Here is a 22,475-nt window from a genome sequence, read left to right as displayed (position 1 = left end):
GGATGGCAACAAGAGACCTCAGTGGTCCAGAGAAAGTCACCAGAGAGAGGGCTGAGTCCCCAGATCTTCCCATTTGAGGTGTGCTATGATGCTCGACATCATATTAAATATTCAGTGATCATTTCTATTGCTGGAGGACAGTTTGTCTCTGCACTCAAGACTTGGCCTCTCTCCTAATCAAATTTGCTCAGGCAATAAATTAGTGACAGTGCATGTGTCTCATATTTTTAATATATAAAGAACATCATAGAAATTTAAAAGGATTCCTCCTTGAGCTGCAGGGTAAGTAGACAGTTAGGTCCTGCTAATGCCTTGGCCAGCGTGTCTTATGAAGCTTGGAGACAAGCTTGCTCCAGCACAGCTGTGCTCATGCCCTTCTCATCCCGGCTCTTGGTCTGCAGCTTATTTGCTCTTCATTTCTGGAAATAAGCTCCTAAGAGGCCTGTGCAGGTATCTCTGATATTTGCCGCCACATATTCAGCACAAGACCCATGAGGCAGGAAGCCTTTCAAGATTACAGATGGTGTACAGAAAAATAACGCAACTTGCATGAAGTGTCAACTGAATTGAAACTTGCTGACTCCTGGTCCCTAACCAGAAGTGCTCACCACCACTCGGAAAGCCAGCGGAGAGCCCTGTCATTTAAGCCAAGTCACACAACATATTTGTCTCATGACTAGATTGACATGAGCCCAATTCAGGGATGTTTTTTCCAGGCCACAAGCTGGTGCAAAGCAAATTTAATTGTTCTATGAACAGTCTCCTGCATTTGTTTAGGGTTTGTCATTTCCATGGGCCTCTCATTAATAAATGAGTACGCAGGAATATTTGCATAACATTAATAGCCAGAGGGCATTTTCTGGAAGATTTGAAGCGACCAGTCACAGAAAAATCATGTGAAGTCTTTCCATGGGTTAAGCAATGAGCCTGCTGGCTCCACACAGCTGCTCCAGTTTGCTTTGCTACCGTGCAGGTTTGCAGAGAGGTTGCACCACCCGGCAGCACCTTGCGCTTCAACCTCGCAGCCGCGCTCAACCACGACAGCCGCGGGAATAAAGCTGGGTGGATGCTGCACGGCTTCCCCCGACCCTGGCTCCAGGGACCGTACTCCAGGAGGTTGCATTAGGAAGGTGCCCAGTGCTGGGCAAGGCTCTCGCCACCCTCTCCCAGCCCCGTGCACACACCCCTGCCCTCCCTGATAGCCGCAGCCCCCTCTCAGCTGCTATTTATTTATCCTAGTTATAGCATAAAAGCTATAGAATAAATAGCCTGGGTGGGGGGAAAGTGAAGCACCAAGCTAAAAAAAGAAAACTAGTCTCAATGAGGTGGGGAGAGAGGCAGACTTCTGCAGCTAATAATTCTCAGCATGGCCTAGAATAAGCTAAACCAGGGCCGTCGGGAGATGTCCCCGGGGGTCTGCGCTGCCTGGCTCTCCAGGCATGAAGAGAGGCAGGAGGAGCAGCTGAAGAACTTGTCTAGCTGGGCAGATCCCGTCCATCGCTTCGTTAAAGGGCGAGACCCACTGCCAGACGTTCTGCGTTAAAAAAGGGAAAGAGATTTGGGAAATCCTCTGGTGGTCTGTGCTCAAACCCTTTGGCGTCTCTTCACTGCAGCACCAGGTTCGGGACCTCTGGCAACCCGAAACAGGGCAGCCACAGCAGAGGCACACATTTCCCTGGGCTCAGCATCCCTACCCCTACCTGCCACCTTTCAGGAGCTGCAGCCCTCTCTCCCAAGACATCTGTCCCTGCAGGGGCCAATCCTGGTAGCAATCTCTTGGGTTATTCAGGTAGGAAGTGAAAAAAAGGGCAATAGTGCCGGAGGCAGCAAGGAGGACACCGAGGAGAAAGCATGCCGAGACCGGGGCCGCTCGTGACACTGGTGTTCCTCGAAATGGGAGGCAGCCACACCTCTTCCCGCATGCGGCTGGACCCCGGGGCAGGCAGCACACTGCTTCCTGTTATTAGAAAACCTTGGGACGTTCTTGCAAGAGGCGAGCTTATTAGCGAGCAAGTCAGGAGAAAAGAGCAGAGCATTGCCCTGCACAGCCTTGGTGGTGGGGCAGCGGGCTGAGAACGCCCAACTCATCTCACTTGTGGGCTCATGCCCAAGGAGCAGGTAGGAAGAAAGAGAGCAGGCGCACAGTGCTGGAACCACCGCGGCCAAGTGTGGCGAATATCTAGCTGCATGAATCCATCCGAAATTCCCAAGAATAACAGGAAATCCAGCTGCTAATTTTCCTTCTCGCTTGCTTTGGGGCAGGCACGCACCCTGCAAGGCCCGAAGTCGGGGAGACCCGCAGAGCCTTGGGGCAGGGGACACTCATGCACGCTTGAGCCGTGAGAGAAGAAAATAATAATGATAATTAAAAAAAAAAGAAGTGGCTGCCCTGGCAAACAATAGAGGGGAGGCTGAGCACCCACAGAGCCACCATGGGGAGGGACAACCCCCAACCTGTCTTCCCTGGAGGGGACCGGGGAGGCAGCGAGCACCTTGGCTGCTGCCGCGCTCGCTCGCTGTGTGCTCGCGTGCTCGCTTTTCCCCACGGCCACGCGTTATCATCATTTATTCATTCCATGACCTTGAAATCCCTTTCCCTTACCAGAAAAACAACGAATCCCCATCAGAAAAGCGGGGTCTACAAAAAAGAGGGAAAAAGAAAAAAAAAAACAAACCTAAAAAAAATAAAAATCATGCAACCTCCCATGTTGCTTGTATTAGGTCAGATGGGAGAACTTATTTAATTAGTGACTTTTATAGGGCTTTATTTTTCGATGCCCAGTGGAGTAGTTAAGATTGGTAATAAGAAAGAAGTCTGGTCCCACGCCAGCCCTCCTAAGACAATAGTGTGGGGAGGAAAGAGCTGAGCAATATATTTGAATGTTTTCAATGCCTTGGGTTTTTGGTTTTTTTAAACTTTATTTTTCAGTGCCATGTTCTAAAGCCATCTGAAGGGTGTACACGGAGGGGAGGGGAGGGGAGGGAAATTGTTCAGGGCAGCCCGAAGGGAGGATAATGATGAATAATGGAATGAACCCGGGAAAACTGCTTCTCACTCTGGTTTCTCCACAGCCGGGGAAATTTCCCCCGAATGAGACCTGCTCCAGCACAGAAAGAGGATGACCGGCGGGTGGCCAAGTGCCAGATTTTGAGTGTAGATGGAGGTGGACGGGTCAGGTGCATAATCACGATGGATAACTGGGAGGAGGGGGCATAAGAAAAGTGCCAATTCCCACTCCGTTTGTGCTACTGTCCCTTCTCACGACCTGTTTCTGTCACTCATCCCCATCACAAAAAAATACTGTGGGCTTTTTCCTCCCATACTTTCCACTGAAGGAATAGGGAAGGAAGGTTCAGATTTACAAATTTGCCACCTCAGGAGTGTGCATTTCTCAGCGTGTGGGACCGGCTGGAGATGCTGGGGAGCGGGGCATCTTCCCCAACAGCCCTGGACCACGCAGCACACGTCCCAAGCGGCTTGGGACCACTCTCCTGGGATGAAATGCAGCCCATATAAACCAAACCAGATGCTGTGTTAGAGATTTTACGGCAGCTGGGTTTTGCTCTCTTCGGGCCCAAGAGCTGGCTACCCGCTCACCACCCATTGATAGGGGAACTTCCAGAGGCTGACGGCAAAGCTCTTCAATGCCAAGTGTTTGAAGGACGTTCATAGGCCACCGTCTAAGACAGTAGCCTCACAAGTGGCCAAAAAGCCCCATGCAGCCTGGTTGCTCAGTAGCCAAACATTGCTACTTGGGAGGGGAGTCAGCCTGTTTCCTGACAGCAAGAAGAATAATGTAACAGCGTTCAATAAATTCCTAGCAAAAGCAACCAAAAAAAAAAGCCAAAAAAAAAAAAAGCCCCGTTGAGCTTTGTCCTTTGCGAAATGAAAAATATGGTTGTTTTGCTCCACGGGAGGAACAGCGGAATCAGCTTTAAAATTGACAGCGGATTTGGCCAGATGCCACGGCCCTTTTGGCTTTAGCTTCCTTCCAATAGTCATCTCCCTGCCAATTTGGAGTGCACAGGACACAGCTACACACCTGATGATACGCTGAGTAATGGCCTTGGCTTGCAGCTATCTATCTGGTCCATGCAGCAGGGAAGTGGGAGGGTGGCCATTTATCAAAGGCATTCATCTGAGTGGTCGTGGCATCCCCGTGGCCGCAGCTCCCTGGTGCGGGGCCGGCACTGCATCACGCTGGAAGGGATGTAACTGTTGGTACCCAAAGGATGCACGGTGGTCCCTGGGGTTTAGCAGGTGACTGGCTGCAGAGACACAAGCTCAAAAATCACCGATGGCTCTATCAGCATCTCACAACTTCGAAGGAAAGCAAGATAGACATCCTGACATTTAAAAGTTAGGTGAGTTCATACTGTAGGGATGGTGTTTGGAGGGCATGCAGGAGTTCATCCTTCCTCTGGACCTGTCCTTGGTGTAGATGCTTGCATCACTACGAACTCCAGGGCTGCTCGCTGTGATAGACTGATATCCCGTTATTAATGGGTTTCTGCCCCTACCATGTTGGGGATTCCACTGCAATATTGAGTGGTTTAGGCTTTCCCCTCCTGAAGCGCGTGCAGCATGGGGGGTCACATCAGCCCAAGCACCACATGGTGCCTGTGCTCTCTCCCAGCACCAGCCTGCATCTTGCTGGTGCTTCACAAACCCTTGTCTTCTACCTGCCTCTTGCTCCATCCTCACTGACCACAGCACGGTTGCAAAGCAGCACCTTCAACACCTTTTTCTGGTCCACAGGGGAAGGATTTTCTCGGAAGAGGCATGGGAAAGTCAGGAGCACTACACTGCCGCAGCAGCTGAGAGGCCAGAAGGGCTCTTGCGCAATGACAGAAACTTTAGGAGCACGTCCTGGTATCTATATGGTTATTTGTATCAGACCGCTGACAAGAAGGAGCTTTCAGCACCGCAGCTTGGGTGACAATATTTCTTTCCTCACTATTCCTGCCTTGACACCAGCAAGAGAGTTCGGGCTCCACAAGGGCATCGTAAGATAGAAAAGACAATTAGAAGAAGTTAGAAATGGGAAAGGACATGTTGTAAAAATGATTATTAAGCCTTCCCTTCATTCCGTCCACATTTTTCATGGGGAAAAATGTTCCCTCTGCAAAAAGAAATTTGGAAAATTTCCACCTATTCTACTGGCTGCATCCATGAGAGTATTTCTGCCTCTGGCAATAGCTTCTGCTCGAGTCTTGCTGTGCCGATGAGACATACGGCTCCAACGTATGGCTCCAGTATCTTTCTTGAGCAAGGGCTGGTGTGAGCAATACAGCAGGAGGTGCTACAAATAGGCAGAAAGTTTTGCAAAAACACGGAGTGGGAAGAGTGTGCTGTTGCAGCTGAAACCTGTGCTTGCTACATCTAATGCAAACAGTCCTCTGCTTCCAACTGCACAAAGCCAGCAGCTAAAATAACTGCTTTTTGACCTTTTTATCTTCTCCCATCTCTCTGAGCCTTGCCATTCTCCTTTTGCCTGCCTCAGCCACCTGCCTTTGTCATTAGCAATAATCAGCAGCAATAAATAGGCGACATTTCATTGCTGCGGAAGCAGCCTGAGGTATTTTGGGCTAAGCCAGCCAGGCTGGGGCTTACAAAGCCCACTGGCCAGCGAGAAAAGACACTGCTGAAGCCACTTTGCCACCCATCCTGGAGCTACAAGGTCTGCTGAGAGCAACATGCTTGTGCACAGCAGCTGGGAGGGTCGGGGATGTCCCAGCTGGAAGCTGGCTGGGCTGGAGAGGAGTCACCGCCCAGCAATGGCTTCTGGATCAGCAAAGAAAAGAAGGAGAAAAAAACAGGGGCAGCATGGCTGGGAGAAAAACCCAAGTATGAAGCAGCTCTGGTGGGACTGGTGGAACGACAGAGAAGAGATCTCCGCTGGGGGACAGATGCTCGATAGCGGTCTGCACAGGTCCCTGCAGGACTTGCAGAAGAGGCAATCTATTGGGCGTTGGGGGCCGAACCGACGTGACCCCAGACCAGTGGGGAGGATGGGTCGCCAGGGCAGTGGGATGGAGGTGCTCAGCTCTTTTAGGTGTCCAGCTCTACAGGAGCTATCTGCAGAGGTACCTTTAAGGCTCTGGGCCTCGCGTGCTTCAGTCACGTTTTAAAAATAGGACGGGAGGCTTCTACATCACTTAGGTATTTTGGAAAATTTTACTCAGCCTTTCTGCAGCTCCTGTCAATCCTTCTCAGCACGGTGCCGAGACGAATACATGGCATGTACACAAATAGCATGCCTCCCTGGCCCCTCTCAGCCCCGGCTGGAAACACCTTAAAGGACTTCCCCAGCCCTCCTCCACACCACAGCAAGAAGGGTTTGGGGGAACGACACCTCTGGCTCTCCTGGCAGCAGTGCCCCCATGTCCCCGTGGTGTCAAATGGGACACCAAAAAGCCTGCAGCACCAGGGCAAAGGGCGTCTTGGTGAGGAGATGCTTTTATCTCCAGGGTGGAGGTGATGCTTGGGTGCAACCTTCCCCAGGTTTCCAGAGGCATTCCCACCATGGAGGCTCCCACTCAATGCAGAACCTCCAAGGTCTTTGCTGCAAACCAGTGGAAAGATGATGGCACGTGACATTGTGCGGGTCCCTTCACCTGCCCTGCAGTCACTGCTGGACAAGAATATCAATGTGTGATCATAGAGAGCCGATGAGGGTGAGAGCACTGCCCGGTATACTGCCAGCTGCAGGGAGTTAGCAGTGGGGAAGGATGTTTCCTATTTGGGCTTTTTCAGATCAGAAAACTCCACAAAGTTCAGCTCAGACAGTCCTATCCAGATTGTAGGGACTGTTTGTTCCCAGTTTTGGCAGGGTCGTGAATGATGCATGAGTAACAGCATCCCTTAATTAGTGTAATATGCTGTACCAGGTTAGAAGGCACTCTCTGGTTTTGTTTTTCCTCCGCGCGCGTGTGTGTATTTCTCTTTAAAGGAGAAGAGAACAAACAGAAAACATTGCAGTTGTGTTTTTGTTGGTTGGGGCACTGATGAACCCTGTTCGATTGGGCTGGTTATGAATCACTGGAGAGCCATATTCACACCAAACAGCGCTGCAGCCAACCTGATGTGTGCTTGGCAGTTGTACTGAGCAAAAACTCCTTAATTATTTTTTTTTGCTGCCTGAATCTCAGTAGCATAAAAAGAAAAAAAACCAACCACCTTTGAATTTATAGGACTGGGTGCATAGGAGGGTGTGCGTGTGTGTGCACCTGCGTGTGTACACATGTATCGACACATGCACGGTTTGCTTTGGCTCTTGGGATAAAGGAGAAAGCTCCATCACCGGTTTTATTTTCTTTTGTCTATCTGACTCCCTTTCTTCCCTCCCCTGGCTGTTTTTGTTTGGGGCGTTTGCAATGTGCCCATCACATCCCAGCCATCAAGAATGATGTTTTCATTACTGTAACCACAAAGGACATGGCCTGCCCTCCCACCCTTCCTCCTGTGGCGCGTTCCCCCAGCGCTGCTATACCCAGGAGCCGCTCTGCCAGTTCCCAGCCACTGCCTCTGCCCGCTCTTTGGGGAGGGACCCTTCGCCCTTGTGCCACCGGCGCCAGTCGTCCACCCCAAGCATCGCTCCTGCTCCCATGCCAAGAGGACCGCTGCTGCCTGCCCTGAAATCCCGGGCTTAGCCCCTTCTCCTCTGACTCATGCTTTTTCCAGGAAGGGATGCCTCGAAATCTCCCTCCTTTTTCTCCTTTCCTCCAGGGCTTGCCGGAGCCACCGGAAAGGTGCTGCTGGACGATGCCGAGCCTCGGCTTGGGTCGGCACTGGCGTTGCTTTTTCCTGTGGGACCCCTTTGGCCTCTCCTTGCGCAGGGAGCGGGGTGGCAGGGGGAAATCGCCAGCACCGAAGGCTGTGGAGCAGAGCGGCACCGGGTTCTCGGACGGGTGCGGAAAGAGAAAGCTCTCTCCCACTGGGTAACCCGGCAGCAACTGCTATTTCAGTAAACATATCATTTTGTGCTCAGTAAACACACATTCCAGAGGAATGCTCTCATTGTTTTTTTGCTCTGTAATGCATTAATGAAGAAATAAAGTTTAGGTTGTGTAATGGTGACAGCTTGAAGTCATTTTGCCTAGTGTTATTTCTCAGCAAAGGCTCAGCTCTCCCTGGAACAGGAGGAAGAAAAGACGACCAGATTTCGCTTCAAACTCACCAACATGTGCAAAAAAAATCAAAACACGACAGCAATTAACTTCCCTCCACATGCCCCAATAAAACTACCTCTCTCGCTTGCTCCAAGCTTTGTCACGTATGGGGCTGTTTATGGAGGAGACAATACAAAGTGGGTTTATACAAGGCTCTTGTTTTAATTTTTGTTTTATATCCACTGGAACCCTCAAGTAGTGAATTCATTTCCTGATATAGTAAACATTTCTGATGGCCAGGATTCTTTCTCTTTTCCCAAATGAACACAAACCCCTGGTCTAACTCACCAGCAGTGCAGTCTATACAAACAGACCCATCAGCTACATTTTCAAAGAATGCATCTTAAGCACACAGCTAGGAAAATAAACAAACAGTAACGCCTTCACGAGAGCCCGGCGGACCCTGCTGCAAGCAGGAAGCTTTTCTCCCCGAAATTTGCTCAAGCCGTCAATTCCATGTGGAAAAACTATCAGCTTTTCCCCATATTCCAGAAAACAATCTTGTTCTTACAGTTGCACACCGATGGCTGCCGGGTCCCTGCTAAATGATCTACGCAGTCCCTCTGATTTGTGACCCTATTTGCACTATGCAAATGTCTTCTGACAGCTCTCTTTTCCTGTCATTAAAACAAACAATGGCCCCTGTAACCAAAAAGGAAATCAGTAACAGGCGAAAGCTGTTCTCTCTTTTTCTTTGCTGCCTTTTTTTTTTTTTTTTTCCTGGTTCTGGGACTAACTGTTAGTAATTACCCTGAAATATTCACAAACCTTTTCCTCTCCCAAACTGTTTTACTCATCCTAGTGGCCAACCCAACATGCCTAATATAATTGCTCTTCTAAAAGACCTAAAAATTAAAAAAAAAAACACCCTAAATATCAACCAGGTAAAAACACCGTCTGTCTTTTTTTTTTTTTTTATATATTTATCTCTCTATCCATACACATATAGACAAAAAAAAATTATATTGACTGGTTTGAGGAGCTCTTAAAGTAGTTCCTAGCCTGCCAGGAATAATTTAAATATTGTTCTGAAAATGGAGAAACATGAAGTAATGAGAAATAAGAAGATATTGGTGGCTGGGGGAGGTTGTGCATAAGGAGGAAGACACACCTGTCTCTCTAGTCACCTCTCCATTCTCCGGAGCATCCATCCTGTCCTAAACTATGCAGCCAGCCCCAAAAAATGCATTGCTGGTGGCCATGCCTTCCCAATGGCAGGTGGGAGACACCTGATTCCAGCCCCTCCCAGTATACAAATGCTCTGCCTTTGATTTCAGTGGGAAAAGGGCTGCATTCAGAGACTTCAGGGTACTTACACACTCCTGGGATTCTCTTCTTTGTCTTTTAAATAATACAGTATACATAATCCTAAACTGGGCCAGTTTTCCACCCCATCACACAAGCTTTGTGCCTGTAGGGCTCAGCTGAAGTCAATGGTGTTAATGTTGACATAAGATCATGATGACCAAGTGGGAAATTAGTCCCGAAACACTTGATTGTCTTTTGCAAAAATTCTCTAAATGGTCTTAATGGTTTTGTTTGTGGTACGTGTTGCTCACTGCTGATTGTACTTCTGCCAAGTTGTACTTTTAACTGTGAACACTGGCCTCTCAGAAAATTTGAAGTAAAGCAAACCAGAAAAGATGTTCAAAATAATGTTACAACCTAATTTAATTTATCCCTTGGTAATTGCATTTGTAGGAAATGAACAACGCAAACAAAACAGAACCCAAGCCTTTCCAGCCATGGCAATTGCTTTCACATGCGCATGCATTTGTTACAGCCAGCATACAGTTAAGTCTCTGACTCCGTCAGGAGAAGTGTTTGGAAGCTGCAGGGCGTGCAAGATGAAACCTGCCTTGGGTCCCTGCTCATCCCTGTCACCTATTGAACATCAGCCCATCTGCCCACCTCCCACCTCGATAAGCCAGCCTGGTCAGCTCTCCCATTGCTCTCTTTTTCCTGTAACTCCCATCCTTAATTCTTCTGGTACCAATCGATCCACTCCACATGTCGATCCCGGAGGAAATATAGCTGGATGACTACTCACCAAACTCAATTAACCACGCAACTGTAGTCCTGTCTCCTGGCCCTGTTCCAGTAAGATATTTACATGCTTGCCTAATTTTAATTGTATGAACTGCTCCAAGTAAATCCTGTTGGATTTAGACCTCCGTTTGCAAATGCTGCAGGAACTTTACAGATGTGTTTGACGTGCTGTTATTACGTGAATGGTTTCTCTGGCCATTTCTCAGTCTTTGGGTTGCTTGTAAACTATGCAGCCTGACTGCAGTTCAACTATTTGTTTGCCCTTTTTTTTTTTCATTTGTGCTCTTCTCGTTGAGTTTATGCATGTGTCCCTGTTTACCTCTGTCACGTGGCAGAGCTTCTCCACTTTGATTTGAGGAGTCCTGAACCCACAAGCAGCTCTCAAAACCAGTTATGCAAACTCCTTGCTGCACAGACCCGCGTGAACACAGATTTGCACAAGCATTTGTCTGATGGTTCATATTTACACAAGTATCTGCAACATGTCCCCGTCCTCTGAATATTTCAGCAAGTGTTGTTGTACCTGCCTGATTGTTTGCCAGAAGCAATCAGTAGGAGAATCACTGTCAGTGCCAAAATAAACTCATGGTTTTTATTTGAGGGAGGACTTGTAAATAGTATTTTTCTAGCGTTCATCCAGTTCTAAGTGGAACTCCCTGTGTGATGAATGCTGTTTACAGTGCAGCTCTGTTTGTTGTGAAACAGGGAAAAAAGGCAGTTTCTTGCACTTGCCGGCAGCGTGCCAATGTGGTGGAGGAAGGTACATCCCCTCCTGCTGTCACTCTTGCACGAAAAGCTAATGCCCCATTTCTTGCTCTGCCTCGCACTAAAAGCCCACGTGGATACACAGGATTTTCATGGTCTCAGAGTGGCAAATAGTAAGAAAGATGAATGGAAAACTCCTAAACTGGGTGGAGAAATGTTGACATTTTCCCTACAAGTCTTGCCATGGCTTCACCACTCAAAGGGCCATTAATGGAAAAACATGATATACCCTGAAAGCAATGATGAGCCATATGTGTTAGTAGATTCAAAGGCAGGGAAAGTTCATCCCCAAATAGGGGAAATGCAGGTAGCAGGTGAATTTCTGAAAAGCAGCTCTACCTGGGCCAGCATAAAGCTGCAGGGACACAGGGGGCTCAGGAGTGGGCAGGACCTGGTGCAGCACAGGAGGAAGGCAGACCAGAGAGCCAGAAGCCCCATCTCCACCGCTTTGTCTCTCCAGGTAATTGTGGCTTCTCCTACACACCCCAAGAAACCCACACTTCACAATGATGAAATCACACTTCTCTCCCACAAGGGAAAAGGGAGTATTTTTCTTTCTGCTTTTTCCCATTTTTGCTGTGTTCAGAGTGAAAGGGAACTCTCTTTGCAGATGGAGCGTAGGAACAGGAGTGTTGCGGTGTCTCTGCAAATGCCATGTAGTCCTTCTGAAACGCTGCATCTTCAACCATTCAGGATCTGCCATTTTCCTCTCCATACCATCCTTAGGGAGGACGAAGAAACATCTGGAAGCTACTGGTGGCTCCAGGGTGTTTTGGAAAGATGAAGGACGTGGAGGATTATACAGGAATGCCAGCTCAGTTAAGGCCAATGCCATTAGAAATCGAGAGCAACTCTGGCAGTGTGAATGGCATCACTCCAGATTTCTGAGACCTGAAGCCACTTTTGGTCCTATCTTTGACACAGCCCCAAGGTCTGATCAGTCCCCCTCTCAACGCTTATGTCTTAAATGAGAGCTGGGTGCAAGCTCCTACTGCTCCAGGGAGTCCTTTGGTCCCCAGGCTGGAAAGTAGTTGTCAGCTTTAGAGACACTTTAACCCTCTTTTTCCATTTGAGGCATGTCCTCTCTTCACCTTCCCTTTTTTGCTTTTTTTTTTTATTCCCATATTTAAAGCTGATTACTTTGCCTGCTACATTAGCCATCCACCTGTTCCTGCGACTGAGGAATGGCTTAAACACTCTTTTGACACAGTCCCTTGAAAATGGGTTGCTTTGCTGCAGTCAATGAACATAGCGTGGGAAAAATGCATTAATACTTTCACTGAAGATGGCTATAAATAAACACTTCATTACAGTATTTATATATTATTACATCATATAGCCACTTAAAACAGAGAGCAATTGGAAGTGTTGAATAATGTAAGGATAATCGCCTCTACATTAGTTCCACTGTCATTGGCATTATGTATTGCTTGGTGATATTGCCATGCTCGTTGCTTCGCCCAGTGTTGCGTGACATTGATGGTGATGTTAGAGTATCAACGGGCCCTCTGCAAATGACATACAGTACTTTGCAGGACACATGTATCTCGGTATTATATAATAAGGGTGCTTTACCGGAGAATTTTGGCAGCACATGCTTTTTTTCTGACCATTTCATTCAAATGAGGTGTCCATTTCTTGAAGGTTTCCTTTAAAGCAGCCATCTAAACATGCCCATTGTGCAAGGCTCCAGCACCCTCCTGCATGGAGAAGGGAGGTTTACATCATGGTGGCCAACCGTGCATCTTAGGAATCACCCCGTGTTGTGCTGATGAGGCACATGGGTTCCCAGGTGGTTCCTGCCCACTCCGATGACTTCTCCGGCCAGAGACATAGCTGAGAGAGATGGTGAGGGCAGGAAACTGAGATGCTCAGAGCTTGGCAAGAAGGCATTTCAGTGGTGGGACTGAAACTCATGTTGCCTGAATCCGGTTCTGGGGCATATGGAGGACTTCCTCCCCAAACAAGTCACTTAAAAGTGCTATTAAATGATATAAGAGTATCATAATTCTTTTGGGTTTTTTTGTTGTTGCTGCTCTTCTTCCTTTTTCAGAAGGGGGGAGTGGGTGGATACATGCTTGGTGTGACCGTGCTTAGACCATGGCTGAGTAGCATTCTTGCTGACTGTGGATTTCAATTTCCTCAGTTTTGACAAGCTTCCCCTTAAGGAAGTCCAACAAAACAAAAACCCTTTCTCTTGACTTGAATGTCTCACTGCTGGTTTTCATGGCAGGGGTGCCCATCTCAATTACACTGTGGTCAACAGCATTCAGTGTCTCATTGATCGTCACTTGTCAAATGAGCTCCTGTGTGGCATTGAGGACCAAGTCCAGAGGAGGATCTCCACCACAGTGCTTGGAAGGGCCTGCTCCAAAAAGCAGTCATTTCAGATGTTGAGAAATCGCTTCTCTGAACCTTGTCCTCACATGACATATGACCAATTTCTGCACAAAGATCTGCAGTCAACTTTTATTACAGCTCCGATTTAGCTGCTTCTTTGATTTATCGCAACAATGCACATTCAATATCTTTCTTCTGATCTGGAGGCCAGAAATATAACTCTACTCATATGTTTGTATTCTTAGGACTTGGGATTTCACAGATTCAGAAACTCATTCATAGATTCACAGGGTTTAAGGCCAGAAGGAACCATGAGAACATCTGGTATGACTTCCTATATTTCAAAGCCATTCAGTTGCAGCCAATTAGCCCAGTACTGAGCCCAATAGCTTTGCTGCATCTTCCAGAAAAACATCCAGCTCCGGACATACCAAGATACGGGAACGTGAACACATCAGAATTTACTTGATTTTGACGCTCACATTAATTAAAAAATGTGCCTTGTTTCTAATCCGCTTTTGTTTGGCTTCACATCTAGCTATCAGTTTTGTACCTCTCTCCACTTTATAACTGAGCGGCATTGCCGGGCAAGCTACATTCTTCAAACTTTGGAGCTGGTTTTTTTTTTTTCCTGACATCTGGACAAAAGTTCGATATATCAGAAGTATTTGTGAGTCAACTTTACTGCAGTTTTGGCTTTTGAAAAACTTTTTGCACTGCTGCTAGCATTATTATTTGTTCTTAAATAATACAGGGAAAATCCACTTGGGATATCTTAAAAATATTTTTCAAACTACTTTCATTTAGAAAAATGAACAGAAATTGAACTTGCTGATGCAAAAAACAAACTGATGTTTCTTGCTGAAACAAGGGCTGTGACCAGCCTTACCAAAGGGCTTCTGAACACCTCACCCATCTCCATGCACAGATGCATTGTAAGTTACTACTCTCTCCCCATCCCGTTTTGACAAGGAGATGAAGATAGGTCTGTGTCTCACACCATCAAGTCATATTTGCCAACTTTGAAATTAGTTGTGCAATCTTATTCTGCATCCTTTCTATTTTTCAGTAGCTATACCATTCGCTGGGACTCCTGATCCTGAAGGGCTTGATCATTGCCGTAGTTTGTCCTTCTGGCTACTTGCCAAGGATGTACTTTTCTCACCATTGCCAATTTATACCAAAAGCTTTTAAGTTTTGTTCAGTATTATCTTTCCTTCATCTTTCTGAGTGGACAGAAATTTTAATGCTACACAAATGGCCTTCTGAAAGAGGCTCATTTCAATTTCATTTTCTGAACTCTATGACTTTCTCCCCTCTGTCCAAATGTCATTGGTTTTCATTACTTTTAGTGTACTTAATAAATAGCACTGGAAGACCTGGGAAGAATCAGATACTTGTCTCACATAGATTTCTCCATCTTTTGCAGTACATGAAATTCAGGAAAAAAAGCCGCTGTTTGGACTGAGGAATGCAATAGCTGCATGCTGGCAGGCAGAAATGTCAGTGACGTTAGTGGCAGGAATGTGGGTACCACCTAGCCACTGTGTTGCTAATACTTCTAGCTTTTACCTCTGGGCCTGAAGAGCCACGTCACCTGTCTAGCTGGAAGTCATGCCCTGAACTTGTTTTGGAGAGCTGGTGCGTGATTGTAAAGACTTACAGCTAAGGAATGTGGCTGTGTCTCATACAGCACTGTGTAAAAGCATCCAGGCTGGGGCAGGAGGGACCATTGGCCTCCCAGGAACCACAGAGTGTGAAAGGGGAAGAAAATCATTAATATTAATAGCGCTGCCCTTGGAGGAGCTCCCTGGGGCTCCATCAGCAAGCATGACCTCAGCACGCAAGGTGCAGAGCAAACAAGAACACTGTCCCTTTGCTCAAGGATGATCATGAGACAGATGTACCTGAACACTGCAGACATGGCCAGTTACTGCATGTTCGTAGGCTTCTGCAAATGAGCTATCATTGGGCCCTTCTGTGGGTTCATTTCATCAGTCGAGGGTATCCAAATACAAGGGTATGAAAAATGAATCTTTGCCTGAGACCACATTTTTGCTGGTAGGAGGAGAACATTTGGACAGAGGCAGCCTGCCTGCTTGTTAAAAAAAAAAAAAAAAAAAAAAAAAAAAGTAAAGTCTGTGGCAAAGCCTGTCGTTTCTGGAAAATTCTGACTTCCTTCTTTCTGGGTATTTCTACTGATCCATCACTTATGAAACAGTTGCATATCCCATGCTGCTAATATACGATCCCCACATGGCTCCTACCAGTTTTATAGGCGAGGAGCTGAGGTACAAAAGAAAACAAGAGGAGCTGAAGGATTGAGCCACAGAGGAAGCCTCTGGTGAAGGAAAGAGTTAGCCTGCTTACTCTTTCCTCCAGTCTTGCAACAGCCATGGGAGAGAAATAGCCAAGCTGGGCAGAGCTGCAACCCGCTCCTGTGGATCTAGGCTCAGAGGTCTCCAAATGGTGAAAGCATTTTGGTGTGGGTGTGCAGGCTCAACCTCTTCTTCATAAAAAAAGAAAAAGAAAAAAGTTATAAAACTGCTGTGAGGGAGCCAAAGGGGATTTTTCTTTTTTCTTGGCCTTCTCGCTACTTCTGTGGGAACCCAGCAGTATTGTTTCCAGAAGGCTTGGTCTCTGTCACCCAAGTCTTTGGCATGTTTGGGGACACCCTTACTACTTCCCTTTCCTCCCCTGCAGAAGAGTCCAACTCAGCTTTGACCGCAAAGCCCAGGAGGCCTTGGAGTTTGTCTGAAACAAAAGAAAAAGATTGCGAAAGGCGGTGGTGTCAAATAATGCTTCCATTTAGTAGGAATTTTGCTCCCCTTGCATTCCCAGGCAGCACCTGCTGTGTGAGGCTCTTGGCCAGCTCCTCTGAGCCTCTGTGGTAAAACAAACAAAAACAGCAGGGAAAAAAATTCCTCTTTATAACGCCTGTTATCCTCAGGCTACCTTCCAACACTGCCTCGCCTCCCCATGTCGACGGTACTCTCCAGGGGGACAGGCTACTACGGGGCCAGAAAGCCTTGTGCAAATGGGCAGTTGAGCAACGGAGGAAGAGACCCTGTCTTACTGAAAACAAGACTGTTTTCCTTCTCTTCCTTCATGTCTAAATGCAGAAGGGTCCTTACTGATGTCCCAGTCAAAAAAAAAAGGAAAAAAAATGACGTGTTGTTACTTCCATAGAAAAGCAATTAGGAATTATCCTGCATTAGGGGAAAATAGGATTGGGAAGGAAAGGGATGGGCAGTCTGTCTGGAGGGGCTGGGGGACATGGTCTTGGGAGATGTTTATAATCCTCTGCTCAGCCCTTGCTATCCACTGTTCCTTCTCACATGTCTTACCAGTTCAGGGCAGTTTTGAAGTCATTTTGTGTTTTGGAACATGGTGGAACCAGCTGTGCTGGACATCGCTCATGTTTATCTGGTGTCTGGCCCAAATGGCCCACCTGCCTTTTACCTGCTCAGCCCCTGGCGCTGCCACACCACCAGCGATGCCAGTGGGGACTTGTGCAGCTTTCAGGAAATGGGCTGACCTCTCACAGGGGTTTAACAGCATCTTTCTCACCTCACTCTTCCCCTGCAACTGCTGCCTGCTCTACACGTGCTCGATCAAGGAAGGAAAAAAGACTTTCAGGACCTCGTTTTAGATCCTACCTTTATGCAACACCTTCCAGATAGCTCTCCCTAGGCCAAATAAATAGCTCTGCATTTGATGTGGACAGAGATTCACAGGCTGTTGTGATCTCCTGGCCTGACCTTCTTAGCACAGGCTATTGAATAACTGCTGGTATCCAAAGCAGATACAAGGAGCCTGTAATCCTTGGTCTGTTCACCCACACTGCCTTGATCTCACCTCAGATAGAGTTCCAAGTCAAATGTTCCCACCGAACCTTTGGGCCTACACTTTGACCAGTCTCCCTCCCTTCCTTCCCTCTTATTGCATATCTGATTGAGGGTAAAGAGAAGAGCAAAGATGCAGGAAGATGAAGGTATGTGCTAGGAAAATCCAGGGTTTGTGGAAGTGATGGGAGAAGTACATGAGACCTTCCACTCTCCTCATCATCAGAGCTTTCCCAAGGTGTGGGCCAACACCTGTGTACAACCCACCAGCGATCACATTCAGGAGACACAGCTCAGCTCGTCATTTTGTTGGAAGCAGTGTTTTAGCTCTGTAGGATGCCAGTTTGTCTGCCAAGATGTCTCTGCACCCTTCAGATGAAAGATACTCTACGAAGGGCTCCCACTCCTTCTGTGGACTCTTGTTCTGAGCAGTTGTGCTTGGTGTCCAGTGTGCATGTCCTTATTTTCAAATGTGCTACTAAAAACATCACAGAAGAAATTCAGATGCCACCTGGAGACTCTCTGTGGTCCAAGAGTGATGTCTTGCTTCACTGTCTGAAAGACTCTGCCTCAGGAGATAGCTCATGTTTCTGAATACAGTCCCTCTACTTACAATGCGAGACATCACTCTTGCATTGGCCAGATCTAGTAGTGATGATGACAGCGCTGCAGCCTCTCAGACACATTCTCTACAACAGGATAGTTCCTCTGACCAGGTGTGGGATGACAGAGGATGACATGAACCACTCTGCAAACCTCTCTGTGTTGACTAGACCACCTGTGACTATAATGGGAGTTTGGATGCCCAGCTCATTTGTGAAGATCTACACTGGAGACAGCTGAAGTGAGGCAGGATGAGTAGAGGATGCCTGATGTCAGGTCCCCCACTTCTGGACTGAAATCATAATGGAAATTACTTCAAAACCAGCACTGACCTGCAGCCATAAGTTTTATACTTGGTAAGGACATCAGTAAGCGACGGTGAACCACCTGTGTGAATCCAGAGCCAAACAGGTCCATTTGCCTGAAGCAGTCTTGACATTATTCCTGTGACATTTCGCTGGCACTATTTGCTCACATCCTCTTGAAAATCTCCTGCCTTGTTAACACAACCTTAGTGATTTTGGTGCACGTTGCATTGTTGACTTGGGAGTTTTAGCCATCACTTCATTTTCCATAGCAGAAAGCTTAACACTAGCATTAACACTGGAATTACCACGAACGCCACTGCCGAAGAAGGTCCCAAGCCACCTGCCATAGGCCACTGCTTGTGCTCACAGAAGCAAACATCTCATCCTAGTGCATGAAGTCCAGCGCAGGGATCTTCACTCAACAACGATCCCCTGGTTGCGATTCCTTCTTCTGAGCCCCTTCCTCCCTCTACACCCCTAAAACCAACCACGGCACATTGCCTTTGTTCAGCAGCTTTGCAATTTCAGGCTAGAGTTAGCATTTAACTAGTCAGAATGGTGCAAGAGTTAGCATTTAACTAGTCAGAATGGTGCAAGGAGTCCGTATAATTACTGTTGGGATTGTGCTTCGTAGGCCCTGTGTAATGAACTCGCCTCAAATAACCCAGCTTGAATGTCAGAGCTCGTGCTGTATTGTGTTTCACATTCTGGCTGTGGGAGCGCTTCCCCAGCAGGAGTCAGGGTAACAAATCCCTTGCTCTCGCAGGAGGGCCCCATAAAATGAATGATTCTGGATCTCACGCTCCTGAGGAGGTCTCGGTTACTCCAGCAGTCGCCGCTCATAGCGGGAGCGGCTGTAGGGGACAGAGGGAGGGAAGGGTGGTTTGGCAGGCTTTGCCGTATCATCACCCCTGTGTTAGAGTGGGAAGGAGCACCAGTACTCTGCTCTCACCTCCAATCTATACTTTTGCATAGATGTTACAGTAAAAAGAAACCAAAAAACCGGAGAGTGGATAAACCCCGAGGCTGAGATTGAATCGAACGCATCCACTTGAATTCCTGCACGGCCACTGGCGACAGGAGGCTCCCGATTCCTTCCGGTTCAGACTTCCCTGTGAGCAGCACTGATGTCAGCACGTTTATGGGGTGGCAAAACCCGAGGCGGTTCCCCCCTTGCTCCATGTGCGCTGGGGCCAAACCCCTCTGCTCCCTCCTGGAGTAGCTCACGGCACCCCCTCTGCCAAGTTCTGTGGCTCAGCAGCCAGCGCGGCCGACTCTCCATCCATGTCAGAAACCTGAACTACTCCAATTCTCCTTGGGAGAGAGAGGTTGTTTCCCGAACTATCTGCACTCTCTTGTTATCTTGCTTTCCTTGTCAGCCAGTGAACTGTGAAGCAGCAGTGGAGAGAAAAATGAACTCCGACCTCATTTTTCCCCCCCTACAATTAGCCAGAACTGTGCCTTTTATTTTTTTTTTCCCCTCCCTACTTTTTAAATGATTAATAAGACAATTTGGTCCTTAGCTTCTGCAGTGAGGCGAGTGTGCTGACAAAGCACTGCGATGCCTCTTCCAGGTCACCCGGCAGCAGGCCATGTCTTTATGAAAACATAAAAATTGGAGGGACTTATTTGAGGAATTTAGAGACTGAAACACAGGAATTTCACCCTTCAGACCCTGGCAACTGCATATTTGCAGTGGTCTCTGAGCCACAGTGACTGCCATGGAAAGGAGTAGCTGCTTAACAGTAACCTGCGAGCTCTGAACAACAGATTTTTTTTCTTCTTTTGTTATGTTTCTTTGAAATATGCAGCCACTGCCCTTCACCTGCTTTATGTGGTGACGGCCTTGGGGCGTGCAGCAAGCTGGATTCGGTGGCAAAACACAGATCTGTACACAGCCTCGATGGCAATGCACAGGGGGATCCTCACTCCCACTCACCATGCACCTGAGCATCACTCATCCATGTGTGCTCATCCCTCTCCTGAGTTTCCTAAGCTCCTGTTGCAGTGGGGAGAAGGGAATTAAGGCCAGGTGGAGTCTATTCTCTTGGATCATCCTTCCTATGGCTGTGCCTGCTTCATGCCACCTGATGCATCTGGAGACAGAAGAAGCCCCTGTGCACTCCCAGGCTTTGCCAGGGTAGGAAGGATTCACGTCACAGGGATGTTCCTGCAGTGGCTGGCCAGGGGTGGGCAGGCAGGGAAGGGACCTTTGCTGGAGCAGCTGTAAATGGGCAAAGCACTGAGGAACAGCACTGGGGGGAACAATCCTGCAATGGCCTCTGGTTGATGGCTTAACGGCTTTCTTGGCTTTCTCCCCTAACAGCAGGCAGTGCCTGCCCTCTGGTCCTGTCAGTTAGAAAGCATCATTTCAGGAGCTGCTTTTCACACTGCTCCCAGCAGACCCCTCTGTACCACTGGGGCTTGAGAAAGCCAATGCCAGGCCAATGCACGCAATACGTTTAAGACATTTTAAAAGCAGACAAGTGCACAAGTGGAGTTTGCCAAGCTGCAGGATGCTGCTGGCAGGGTAGCAGGATTTGAGCCTTTTTGAAAGCATCCTCGGCATGTTAGAGAAAAGTCTGCTCTTAGCTATTGCTGTGGAGTGGCCTGTAGAGTAAACGATGCGATTCTTGTCATATCATGATCTCCTTGTGTGCTGGTCGTGGGTCACTCGGCAGGAGGAGGGCATGCTCTTGGCTGAGGGACAGCAGTGGTACTGCTGGGAGGACTCGCTGAGCAGAGGAGAAGCCAGTGGATGAGCATGGAGTCTTCTCCAGAGCCATGAATGTGATGGCAAACCTTTTATTACACCTCTTGATACAATCCATATGGTTAAATGGATTTCAAGGCAGCAGCATCGCTTGCCTAGAAGAGGTATATTCTGGGATCAAGGCTCTCGTGGTTTCACCCAAAGACAATCTGCCCAGTAGGCTTTTGGTGGCCTTGGTTTCATCCATTCCATCCCCGATCTCTAGGTGACAGGGTCTGCGTTACCCCCCACAGCCTCTCTCAGCCCTTTTGCCCGTGGCACTGACCAGCTCTGAGGCAGAGCATTTCCTTGCCCTTTCCAGGAGTCCTCCCCAGCTCTTTCAATCTTTCTTGGAAGAGCTGTTATCTGTCCAGATGTTCACAAGGGGGAGGACTCCAAGAGGAGCCTTCTTCATTACCTCCAACAGACTCTCCCACTGATGCTTCCCACTCCTCCCACTGTGCAGCTGGGACAGGGAGAAGAAGATGTCAAAATTTACAGGGCTGGTAGGTATGGCCTTCACTGTGGCCATGGAAAAGGAAAGAAACAGCAGTTGCTGCCTCTGGACAAGCATTCTGAAGTGCCAGAGAAATACCACTAATTCATGTATGCCACTTAATAATTAAAAACTCCCATACAATTGTTTAGCAAATGCTAGGTTTTAGTCATCGTTATGAATTTTTTACTGTAGTACCTCCCAGGAGCAAGTCTGATCGGCTCCCGTCATGCTATGCAATCTGCAAGCAGCCAGGGAGGCTGAATTCCTTTCTCTAGGAGTTGACAGTCCAAATAAACAAGGCAGACAAAGAAGAGGAGGGGAAACAGAAGCTCAGGGGAGGTGAAGTGAGTTGTCCAAGGTCACGCAGCAGGTCAGTGCCAAAGCTGGGAGCAGAACCCATGCTGCCAGCTCCTGCTTTCATGCCCTATGTCTCTGGGGAAGACTGGGCCAAAATAATTTATGAGACAAAGAACTTCTATCACATTCCTCCTGGCACCATGAAGTTCTTCAGCTTGTGCAAATAAAGCACAGCCAGATAAAGAGGCAGCTGGGCACTAGTTATATTTTGGTTTTCTAGGTCTTTGTTTCTTCACATTAGTAATGTTAGAAAAATTCTTTACCAGCTAAACTAACCCATTGTCTGGATAGAAGTAACAGGGTCAAGGAAGAGCATTGCTTCGGGTCACTGATCTGCACATCTGGATGGTGGGGTTCAAGGTTGGATGGTATCTGCTGGAAGAAAGGTGCTGGCCTCCAGCGCCTAAGCCAGCATAGCTTGGAGATGAGATCCCCTCCTGCTGCACACTGGCACCAAGACTATGGTGGAGGGGCCGATAAGCAGCCTGGGCAACTGCACGGAGAGAGGGAGAAAGAGCAGTGAGTTGAGATGAAGTAAGGAACCAGCCATGCTCCATCATCATTTCCCTCTGGAGGGAGATGAAGAAGCTGATGAGGCCCCAATGAGGCATCTTCTGAGTGCAACCAGGAAATGGACCATCTTGATCTGGTTTCAGAGTGTGGTGGAGGTGGTGTGGCTGCTGCTCACAGGGAGACAATAACCCCAAGACTCACCCTGTCTCCCCTGAGAACTAAGAAAAGACAGCAAGGAAGCAAAGCAGCATCTTTAGGGACTTGCCTGTTCT

The sequence above is a fragment of the Aquila chrysaetos genome, chromosome 16, assembly GCF_900496995.4.
Source record: "Aquila chrysaetos chrysaetos chromosome 16, bAquChr1.4, whole genome shotgun sequence".
Classification (NCBI taxonomy): Eukaryota; Metazoa; Chordata; class Aves; order Accipitriformes; family Accipitridae; genus Aquila; species Aquila chrysaetos.
Note: the sequence above shows the minus strand (reverse complement) of the source record.